Source organism: Nelumbo nucifera, chromosome 2, assembly GCF_055504915.1.
Source record: "Nelumbo nucifera cultivar China Antique chromosome 2, China Antique-T2T, whole genome shotgun sequence".
NCBI lineage: Eukaryota > Viridiplantae > Streptophyta > Magnoliopsida > Proteales > Nelumbonaceae > Nelumbo > Nelumbo nucifera.
In genome coordinates, this window is record NC_142650.1 from 82,472,479 (window position 1) to 82,482,337 (window position 9,859).

Sequence of the window (9,859 nt, forward strand, 5' to 3'; positions counted from 1 at the left end):
ACGCCATGTTCCAACTTTCTTTGGGACTAAGATGACAGGAACCGAACATGGGCTAAGACTCTCCCTTACAAAACCCTTTTGCACCAACTCATCCACTTACCTTTGTATCTCCTTTGTTTCCTCGGGATTAACTCTATAAGCAGGTCGATTTGGTATGGTGGAACCGGGTATGAAGTCTATTTGATGCTCAATACCTCTTAAGGGAGGTAATCCATGGGGAATCTCCTCGAGAAATAGGTCCTCAAACTCCTGCAATAAAGACACAACAACACTAGGCAAAGAGGGGTTTAGGACAATAGTAGAAAAGTAAACATCTTTGTCCATAAGTACAAGTAGTTGCTGCCTTGCAATCATGACACTCTTAACCTCATATTTTTAAGCAAATGCACTCATCCCCTTGCTTTTCTCTCCTTTTTGTACACTTTTCTCTCTAATTTTCCTCTCGGCCTCACTCTTTCCACTTGCATTTTTCCTCTCGGTCTCACTTGCTCTCTCTCCTTTCGCTTGTTCACTTTCTTTATTTTTCTTTTCCTCTTGCTCACACTTTTGTTCTTCTCTCATTTTGCACTCTCTTGCTATCCTAATCTGATCTTCATAAGCTTGCAAAGGTTTGAGAGGGGTTAGTATAATAGTTCGATTATTCATTACAAAAGAATAACAGTTTTTATACCCATCATGTGTAACCTTCCTATCAAACTGCCATGGTCGGCCAAGCAATATATGACCAGCATGCATTGGTGCCACATCACATAAAACCTCATCCTCATACTTTCCAATTGAAAAGGAAACTAAAATGTGCTTGGTTACCCTCACTTCTCTACATTCATTCAGCCATTGCAATTTGTACGGTTTAGGATGCTTTATGGTATGCAAATTCAGCTTATCTACCAACAACGTACTAGCAACATTAGTACAACTTCAACTATCAATAATCATCGTACATACCTTATCCTTCACATGGCATCTTGTGTGAAAGATATGCTCACGTTGCTCCTCATCACCATCATCCTTAGGTTGTATACTTAGGGCTCTCCTTGTAACCAGCAAATCACCATGCACAGGTTCTACAACTTCAACATCAGAACAATCCTCCAATGGTGGCGTCTCATCCTCACTTGAGCTAGCACTTTCTATCTCTCCATTCTCCAACACAACCATAACTCTTTTGTTTGGGCATTGAGAAGCAATATGCCTGAATCCTTGGCACCTAAAACACTTAACATCACGCGACTTAGAAGAAATTTTAGTTTCGGTTTTACCTTTATGAACAACAACCGAATCCTTTTACTTTGCTTCTTCTTTTGTTTTTGAGACAGCCTTGTTGTCCTTCCAATTAGGCTTCCATGAAGAACCAGATCTGAACCCTTTTGATTTGATTTGCTTCTTCACTTTAATGGCTTTGTGCAATAGCTCTTCCATCTCCACATAGTGTTGTAAATCAACCACATCAGCAATCTCCTTGTTCAGGCCACCAATAAATCTAGCCATTGTTGCTTCTCGGTCCTCCTCTATGTTTGCTCTAATCATGGCTATCTCCATCTCTTTGTTATAGTCCTCTACACTCATGGAACCTTGAACCAGCCCTTGCAACTTTCTATGAAAATCTCTATAGTAATGGTCAGGTATAAATCTCTTGCGCATTACCAATTTCATGTATTCCTATGACCAAATTGGCCTCTCTTCATTCCTACACCTATTGATCACCAATTGATTCCATCATATGCTTGCATAATCTATGAACTCCACGGCTACTAGTTTTACTTTCTTCTCCTCGGAGTAATCATGGCAATCAAATACATGCTCAACCTTTCTTTCCCACTCCAAGTATAGTTTGAGATCATCCTTTCCTTGAAAGGTCAGAATCTTCATCTTTATGCTACCCAAATTGCTATCTCTTTTGGAAACTGCCTTCTTGCCTCGTCTAGAACTTGATTCCTCTAAATCTGAATCATCTTCCTCTTCTTCCTCAAACACACGTCTTGTAGTGGATTTAGAAATAGATGGGGTTTGCAAATAGTCCAACCTCGCATTCAACTTTCTAAATTGTTCATTAACAACCCTTATGAATAATTTCATGTCAATCTCTTGTGGTTCTCCTTCCATACTCATGTTTATAACCTGCAAAAACTCGCTGAAAATAAAAGAAATTTTTGTTCCTCACCTCTCTTTGCCTTTTTTTTTGTTCCTCACACACTCCCTCACATGTCTGCACTCAAATTAGATTGTTGTCACTTTCTGACTTTTCTCGATGATGATCTCACCTCTCTTTGCCCTTTTTTTCACTCAAGCCAGCCCCCTTTATGTTTTTAACAGAATCAAGATCAACAAATCTCAAGGAGCAATTGGTTAGGTGGTGGCAAATCTCAAAATCAGAACTTTAAAAACTTAGTTGAGGCAAATGGTAGAAATAAGGAAGGAAAAATCAATTATAGGAGCCAAAAAATAAGAAAACTTCAAAAGGAAGCAAAAGACATGTAAAAGAAATCACTAGAATATGGAGCACGAAATTAAATTAATTTAGACACAAGAATCATTATTTGATAAGGATTAGTACTAATTAATATAGTAAGACAGTTGTTTAAGGAAAAGAAATCCCAGTTCAAAAAGGATTATACAACTGGCTCTTGAAGTAGTCAACTAGTCAAACCCAAAAAAAAAAGGAAATATGATCTTGCAATTCAAGAAATCCCATTCATGCTGGGAGAATGAAAAAAAATCAAATTTGCAATCTAACTCTTTCTCCTTCTTCTTCTTTTTTTTTTTGAATTGGATGTTCTTTTCTGTCTCTCTTTTTTTTTGAACTAGATGTTCTTTTCTCTCTTTTTTTCTTTGAATTGGATGTTCTTTTCTCTCTCCTTTTTTTTTTGTCAAACTAAACACACAAAACAGAATTGACTCTATTCAAAAACACAAAGAAGTTGAATGGAAGAATTCAAATAAACTATGCAAGGACAACACAAGAAATGCATAAAGATCAAAGAAAAACACAAAACAAGGATAAGCAAAGGATAAGTAACTTGTTTCTAGAACCAAGGCTCCGATACCAAATGATAAGAACCCACTAGACGACCTGCTCTAGGAACTCTTGAATCAAGTTGTTATGCGCACCCAAAAGCTAGAAAACAAGCTATAGTTGATCAAATTAGAACCTTAAGGAAACTAAGTCCTTAAAGAATCCAATCTTGAAGACGCCACAAAGGTTGATCACTCCCTTGATAAGTCAAGATATTGTATTCTACCAAGAACACAAGAAGGCAAAGCTAAGCTTGCTGAAAATACCACTGTATTATTGATGATCATGTTTTATATAGTTGTGGCCTTTATATAGGCATGTAAACATCATTATCTTATAAGGAAACTCCTAACTAATGGTTATCTTATCAAGAAACACCTAACTAATGATGATCCATTTAATTTAGGAAAACAAATCTGCTTTGAAATAGGAATCCTTCTAAAAGACTACAATTAATGACAACTAAGCATAGAAAAGTCAAAGTAAACAAAACAAGATAAAAACAAGCCCAACAAGACAAAACAAGCCCATCAATACATCTTAGCATGCGAATTGGGCCTTTTCTTATCATGTCCATGCACCAAACCCATCAAGCTTTGTTCTTTAAGTTCTAAGCCTTGCACATCGTCTTGCACATAAAGATAGGTGATTATCCTTGGTGAAGCTTTGGAAACTGCTAGAATAGTCTTAAAATCTTCTAGAACAACTTCTTTGTTACGCACTTCCATGATTAAACCTTATAGAGCCTCTTTCATCCTCTTTGTGCTTGCCTTAGTCATTGGTCCACCGATTCCTTGCAAAGGATCTTCAGAATATTTGGGAATATTAGCTTGATCCATTTAGCCAGCACCTCGATCTCCATTAAACACCCTTGGGAAAATCTAACTCATCAGAACAACCTTCCATTATCCCATGTCTCCACACCCACCATATCCCCATAGAGGTTACCAGTGTGCATTGCAGACTACACATTGTGCCCCTGTGGCCTGCCATTGTGTGTGTAAGTGTAGTGCGCAGCGGGCTGGCTGCGTGTGTGTGTGTAGGCATGTGTGCGTGGGCATGAGTGTGCGAGCGCAGGTGTGTGCGGGTGTGCATGTGCAGGCGTGTATGGGCGGCGGCTGTGCGCGGGCGTGCGTGCGTGTGCATGCATGAACTGCCATGTGTGGGTGTGTTGTGGTGCCCCCGTGGTGTGTCATGGTGCAAGTGGTTACTGTGGTGCCTCCACGTGCGGTGACCAATATTAGAAAACACTAAACTACTATGGTGTGTGTTAAACATGTTAACACTACACGTGTAGCGTTTTCTACTATTGTAGTGAGAGGGTTGTAACACACCATGTAGTAGTTTACAGTCCTACTACACCCACCGTGTGTAGTGTAGGGTTGTAATACTACCACTTGTGTTAGGTGCATCAATTCCACCTTTGCAGTGTGTAGTTTACAACCCTACTACACTATTAACACAAGGCGCAAGTAGGTGTGCATCGTGGTGGATGTGCTGACACTGCACACAATAACCCATGCTGCATCGTTTTGCACTGGGTGTGCACACCCACAATCCAATTGGTGCCTCATGTGGTGTGTCGTAGTGCAAGGGATGTGCTCACCTACAATGCACTTGTGACCAATGTTGCTCTTTCAACAGATCACCCATACACACCCCCATTTCACTGCTTTGATGACAGTCCCAAACTCGTCTTTGTGCACCTTTCTTGCATGAAACTAGCTCATCTTTTCATAAATGTAGTGTGGGAGTGTTCCCTTTTGATTCCATGCAATCCCATTTCCACAAAATAATTTTTCCCAATTTTTTGTATTCTAGAAATTAAATATTAGTGAAAAACCATTTCTATCAATAATTTTCGGCATGAAACCAGCTCATTTTGGTTCACAAATTTTATTACAGGTGTTCCAAGCAACCCCCATCCTCTAAAATTATTTTTTCAGATTTTTCCCAATTTTTGGTAATTTTTAATGATTAAAAATTAATATTTTTCTCGAAAAATTTATTTTAGTTAATTTCATCATTTTTCAGGCCTAACTAATGCCACGTGTCAAGTTTAAGACCAATCTAAGTTGTACATCTCAAGATAACCCTAGTATGATTTTTCAAAAAAGTGATGTTTCCTCCTAGTAGAGCCCCAAAAGCTTAATGTACTCTTTGGGGGGGGGGGGTGACTCTGGGGGGGTTCCCCCTTGGGGGCGCCATTGGGCGAGTGTTGGCAGTCATGGGGCTTCCCCCCCCATCAGACATGACGCATGGGTAGCGTAGTTGCATGCACTAGAGGCGACATGAAGGCACATGATGCTTACCGAGTGCGACATGGTAGTGTAATGACGTGCATCACAGTGTGCAAGGTTTTACTTGATAGTGCATGCTGCTGCACAATGACGTGCACTAGAGGAGATCTGGGAGTGCGACAATGCATGCGTTGTAGCGTAACGTCTGTTGAGTGCCCCTTGGTTGCAAGCGATGTGTGTTGTGTTGGGTGCCCTCGGCAGCATGCACGGTCGCACTTGCTGTGTTGAGCATTGCGTGCATTGCCGCAACCTTAATAGTGTCATCCTGCGCGTGCTCGTGAACACACGTTTGTGGGTTAGCAATGCTGGGTTAGGTGACATGCAAGGTGTTTGACAATTGTGCTTTGGGTGCCTCCCCGCATGTTGCCCAGGGCACTCCATGGTGCCTCCGTGGCATACCTATTTCAAGCATGGGAGGCCCCCATGGGGACCTCACATGAGTGGGAATGGTGCAACACAGTTGGCATCTCTCGCATTGCTTGTGATCTCCTGTAGACCCTTTTCGAATGTTGATTCATGTTGGTGGTTGCTTTTCGTGCTTAGTTGGGCCTTTGGGTGCTGCTTTCCTCAGCCATTCTGTGTCATTGATGCGTCGTTGGTTTGCGGGGTGGTTTCCTGAAGGTGTACGCGATGCATGTGAGTGGTGTTTGGATGGCATGTGTTGATAGGCTCTGTGCTTGTGGTCGGAACCACTAACCTGCCCTCCTCAGTTTCGACCAAGCTAGTTGTTGATATCTAGGCATGTGTAGATGGTTCCTGTGTTGCCTACCCAAAGAGATGGAATTGATACCCCTCGAGTGATAGTTTGTCTCTCTCCTCCCATGGTGGGGGGTGAGGCAGCCATGAACATGTAGAACGTGATGCCATGCATTGTCTTGTGATTGTGCAATGCACTCGGCACATGTCTATTGTGTGTGCTCTTGGATGCGGAAGATGCCAAGGGTAGGGGCCTTCGGTCCCATGTAGCCACCCTATTATATGTCTTGATACGTGATCGACAATTGCAACTGCGTTGAGCATTTGATGTTTTCGGATGAATCTCATGCGGGTTGTCATGTCGACAAGAAATGCTACCTGGTTGATCCTACCAGTAGTCATATGCTTGTCTCAAAGATTAAGCCATGCATGTGTAAGTATGAACTATTTCAGACTGTGAAACTACGAATGGCTCATTAAATCAGTTATAGTTTGTTTGATGGTATCTACTACTCGAATAACTGTAGTAATTCTAGAATTAATACATGCACCAAACCCCGACTTCTGGAAGTGATGCATTTATTAGATAAAAGGTCAATGCGGGCTTTACCCGTTGCTCTGATGATTCATGATAACTTGACGGATCGCACGGCCTTCGTGCCAACGACGCATCATTCAAATTTCTGCCCTATCAACTTTCGATGGTAGGATAGTGGCCTACTATGGTGGTGACGGGTGACCGAGAATTAGGGTTCGATTCCGGAGAGGGAGCCTGAGAAACGGCTACCACATCCAAGGAAGGCAGCAGGCATGCAAATTACCCAATCCTGACACGGGGATGTAGTGACAATAAATACCAATACCGGGCTCTACGAGTCTGGTAATTGGAATGAGTACAATCTAAATCCCTTAACGAGGATCCATTGGAGGGCAAGTCTGGTGCCAGCAGCTGCGGTAATTCCAGCTCCAATAGCGTATATTTAAGTTGTTGCAGTTAAAAAGCTCGTAGTTGGACCTTGGGTTGGGTCGACCGGTCCGCCTTGCGGTGTGCACTGGGCGTCTCGTCCCTTCTACCGGCGATGCATTCCTGGCCTTAACTAGCCAGGTCATGCCTCCGGTGCTGTTACTTTGAAGAAATTAGAGTTATTAAAATGGTAAAACTTATCGGAAATAATGGTATTAACAATTTGAAATCTTTTAAGAATATGTTAGAATCTGAGATCCCACCTCAATTTGTTACTGAGGTCCATTTATCTGGGCTTCCAGTTTGTAGGTAGGAAAGTTTGGACATTGCAGAATTTCAAGAGATCGATTTTTAACATCCAGAAATGATTCACTTTTAGGTGAAAGACTATTCTAAGCTTTAATTCTTTGAGAACCGAAATGAAATGATTTTGCTCCATCTAGCATCCAAAAATTCCCACAAACTGTTTCAAGGCCTCAAAACTTCTTCTTCTTCTTCTTGTTTTTAATGAGAATCATCCTTTGGAAAATAACATATTCTCCAAGTGAATATATGACATTGTAAAGATGAAAATTCTCTCTTTATATCTTGTTAGGTGGTTTTTAGTTTTCTCATCTTGTTGTTTCACTTCTTCAATGACCATGATCAGTATTAGAAATTTACTTCATTTCCTTTTTGAAAATTTTGTTCACAAGTGCTTACCAGAAAATATTTCTTCTGAAATTTGTTGTCTAGTGTCATTTAAGAAATAGATATGTTATCTTTGCTATTCTATTTTTATAGTTTTCTATCTAATCAGCTCATTCGTTTTTTGAACAAATTTACCATGCTATATTTGTCTAGTTAGTCTCTTCAGATAGAAATTTACATGTGTATTTGTTGGATTTTAATATCTGATTTTTGTAGCTAATTTTAAATCTTACCCATGTTTCTTTCTTTTGTTGTATCTGTTTGCCATTGCAACTTTTGTTTCCAAAAAGTCATAAACCATATGATGTCTTAGACATTGTTTGTTGTAGGAATTGTCAGAAGACTGATCCATTAATTGCTGTGAGTGAAAGAATGGTAGGATCCATCTAATGGACGCAAAAAAGATTGCGGAATGGGTGGGTGAATTTCAAAAATTTTCCTACCTTCTTCCAATTGGGAATCATATTCCCTAAATTTAGAATACAATATTCAAGGATCCTACTTGAACCATAATCGAACCAGATCTGAACCAAAAGGAAAAGGGAGGAGTTATACCTGATCCAGAGAAACAGTATCTCCCAAAGTTGGTGTTCACGCTCAAAGAAGACACCAAGATCTGCTCCTGTTGAAGATGACACAGCTGTTTGTGGAACGGAACCAGCAGAGTGCGTCCTACACACTGGATCCTTCGCAAGAATCCTCTGGAAACTCTGAACACCGAATCTTTTCCAGTCTTTTCTACAAGACTGATGTCAAGAACTGATTTCTTGATTTCTTTCTTCTTCAAAGATCGAATCTTGTCAGATAGAGTGGCGGCGGCTGGAGGAGAACTTCTGGGACGAAGATGGCTGAATTGCTTCTCTTCTCTCTAGAGTGTGAATGAGATCTAATCTCAGTTCGCAGGATGTTTTCTTGCTTACAACCCTTGGTTCGAAATCTGATATATTTTTCTCTTAGGGTTTCTCCTCTTTGCTTCTTGATTAAGAAACCTCCTAATTAGGAGTTATCCCAATCCAAATCAGTATTTGGATAGGGGATTATCTTAATCCTATTTGCAGATTAAGTTAGCTTACTCATGATCTTATCAAGAGGTTACCAGATTCAAATCTGATTTGAATTTGGTCTCCCAGAGTGGATAAGGTTAAAGGCACAATCCTTTTGCTAACATTAATCTCAGATCCGCCCCATAGATGGGTGATCATATCAGCCCAGCTTGAAATGGGATTTTGGCCCATTAAGTGTTCAGTGCTTAACTAGTTTCCAATATGCTGCCCAGTTGGGCTTCTTTGTATGGCGTGGGACCCAAGCATTGATCTACACACCAGTCACATGGGTTCGGCCCAGCCTTTATTACAAGGCCCAGCCGAATTCACTGAAAAGCTCAGTAAACCCCTGAGCCCATCACACGGACTCTATGGGCCCAACACTTACATTAAGTGGTCCTTGGGCCAAGCCATCTTATAAAAACCCAGGGACTGTGGGTAGGTGCAAGATTAGCCCATCAGGTACTATCCTAAATGGTCTTACACTTAACCTCTCAGCCCTTAATGATTAAGCACTGCCCGACAAGAGAGGACCTCTCCCTCGGCTGCAAGGAACAGTGTTGCACTCTCTACTCACATGAATCCCCGGAATTAAAATCATTTGCAAACATTTTGAAACCGTACATATACATATATATATATTTTTTTTAATTTTGCAAAACAAAATTCCAACGATTGAAATCAACTACCGGTAGTTTGGTTTCCATCAGAGAGAGTGCCTTCCCGATCATTACCTTTGTCCGACAAAGGGGTTGATCCTGTCACTATGATCACCCACTCAAATGAATTCTCAGACTGTCCCAACATACCCAGGTTTTGATCCCCGCTAAGGATCTCACTGATTTGCATATCAAAGACAGCCCAATCCGACACCTATTGAAGTGTCATAATTGAGTCTAGGGGTCCGTGTAACTTTCCAGTTTTGCCCATCTGTCTCCAAGGTCCAGGGCGACACTAGAAATCTGGTCCGGTTCAAGGATTCAGGTAATCCCATACTACATGTGCCTTGGGTCTTACCCTAGTGGCCGAGACAGGCCATTCCAACACTTGGTGGCACACCAATACCAGCCTTGGCATGATAAATCTCCCCAGACTCATCCAATGGCTGTGAACATTTAAAACTAACACGAGTCTCTATAAGTGTCCAGTTTTA

The 9,859-nt window shown here is 41.0% G+C and overlaps 1 pseudogene; it reads left to right on the forward strand.

Moving 5' to 3' along the window:
• Window positions 1-6,384: 6,384 nt before the first annotated feature.
• Window positions 6,385-7,323, forward strand: LOC148802380 (18S ribosomal RNA; annotated as a pseudogene; the record flags this gene model as incomplete).
• Window positions 7,324-9,859: the final 2,536 nt, after the last annotated feature.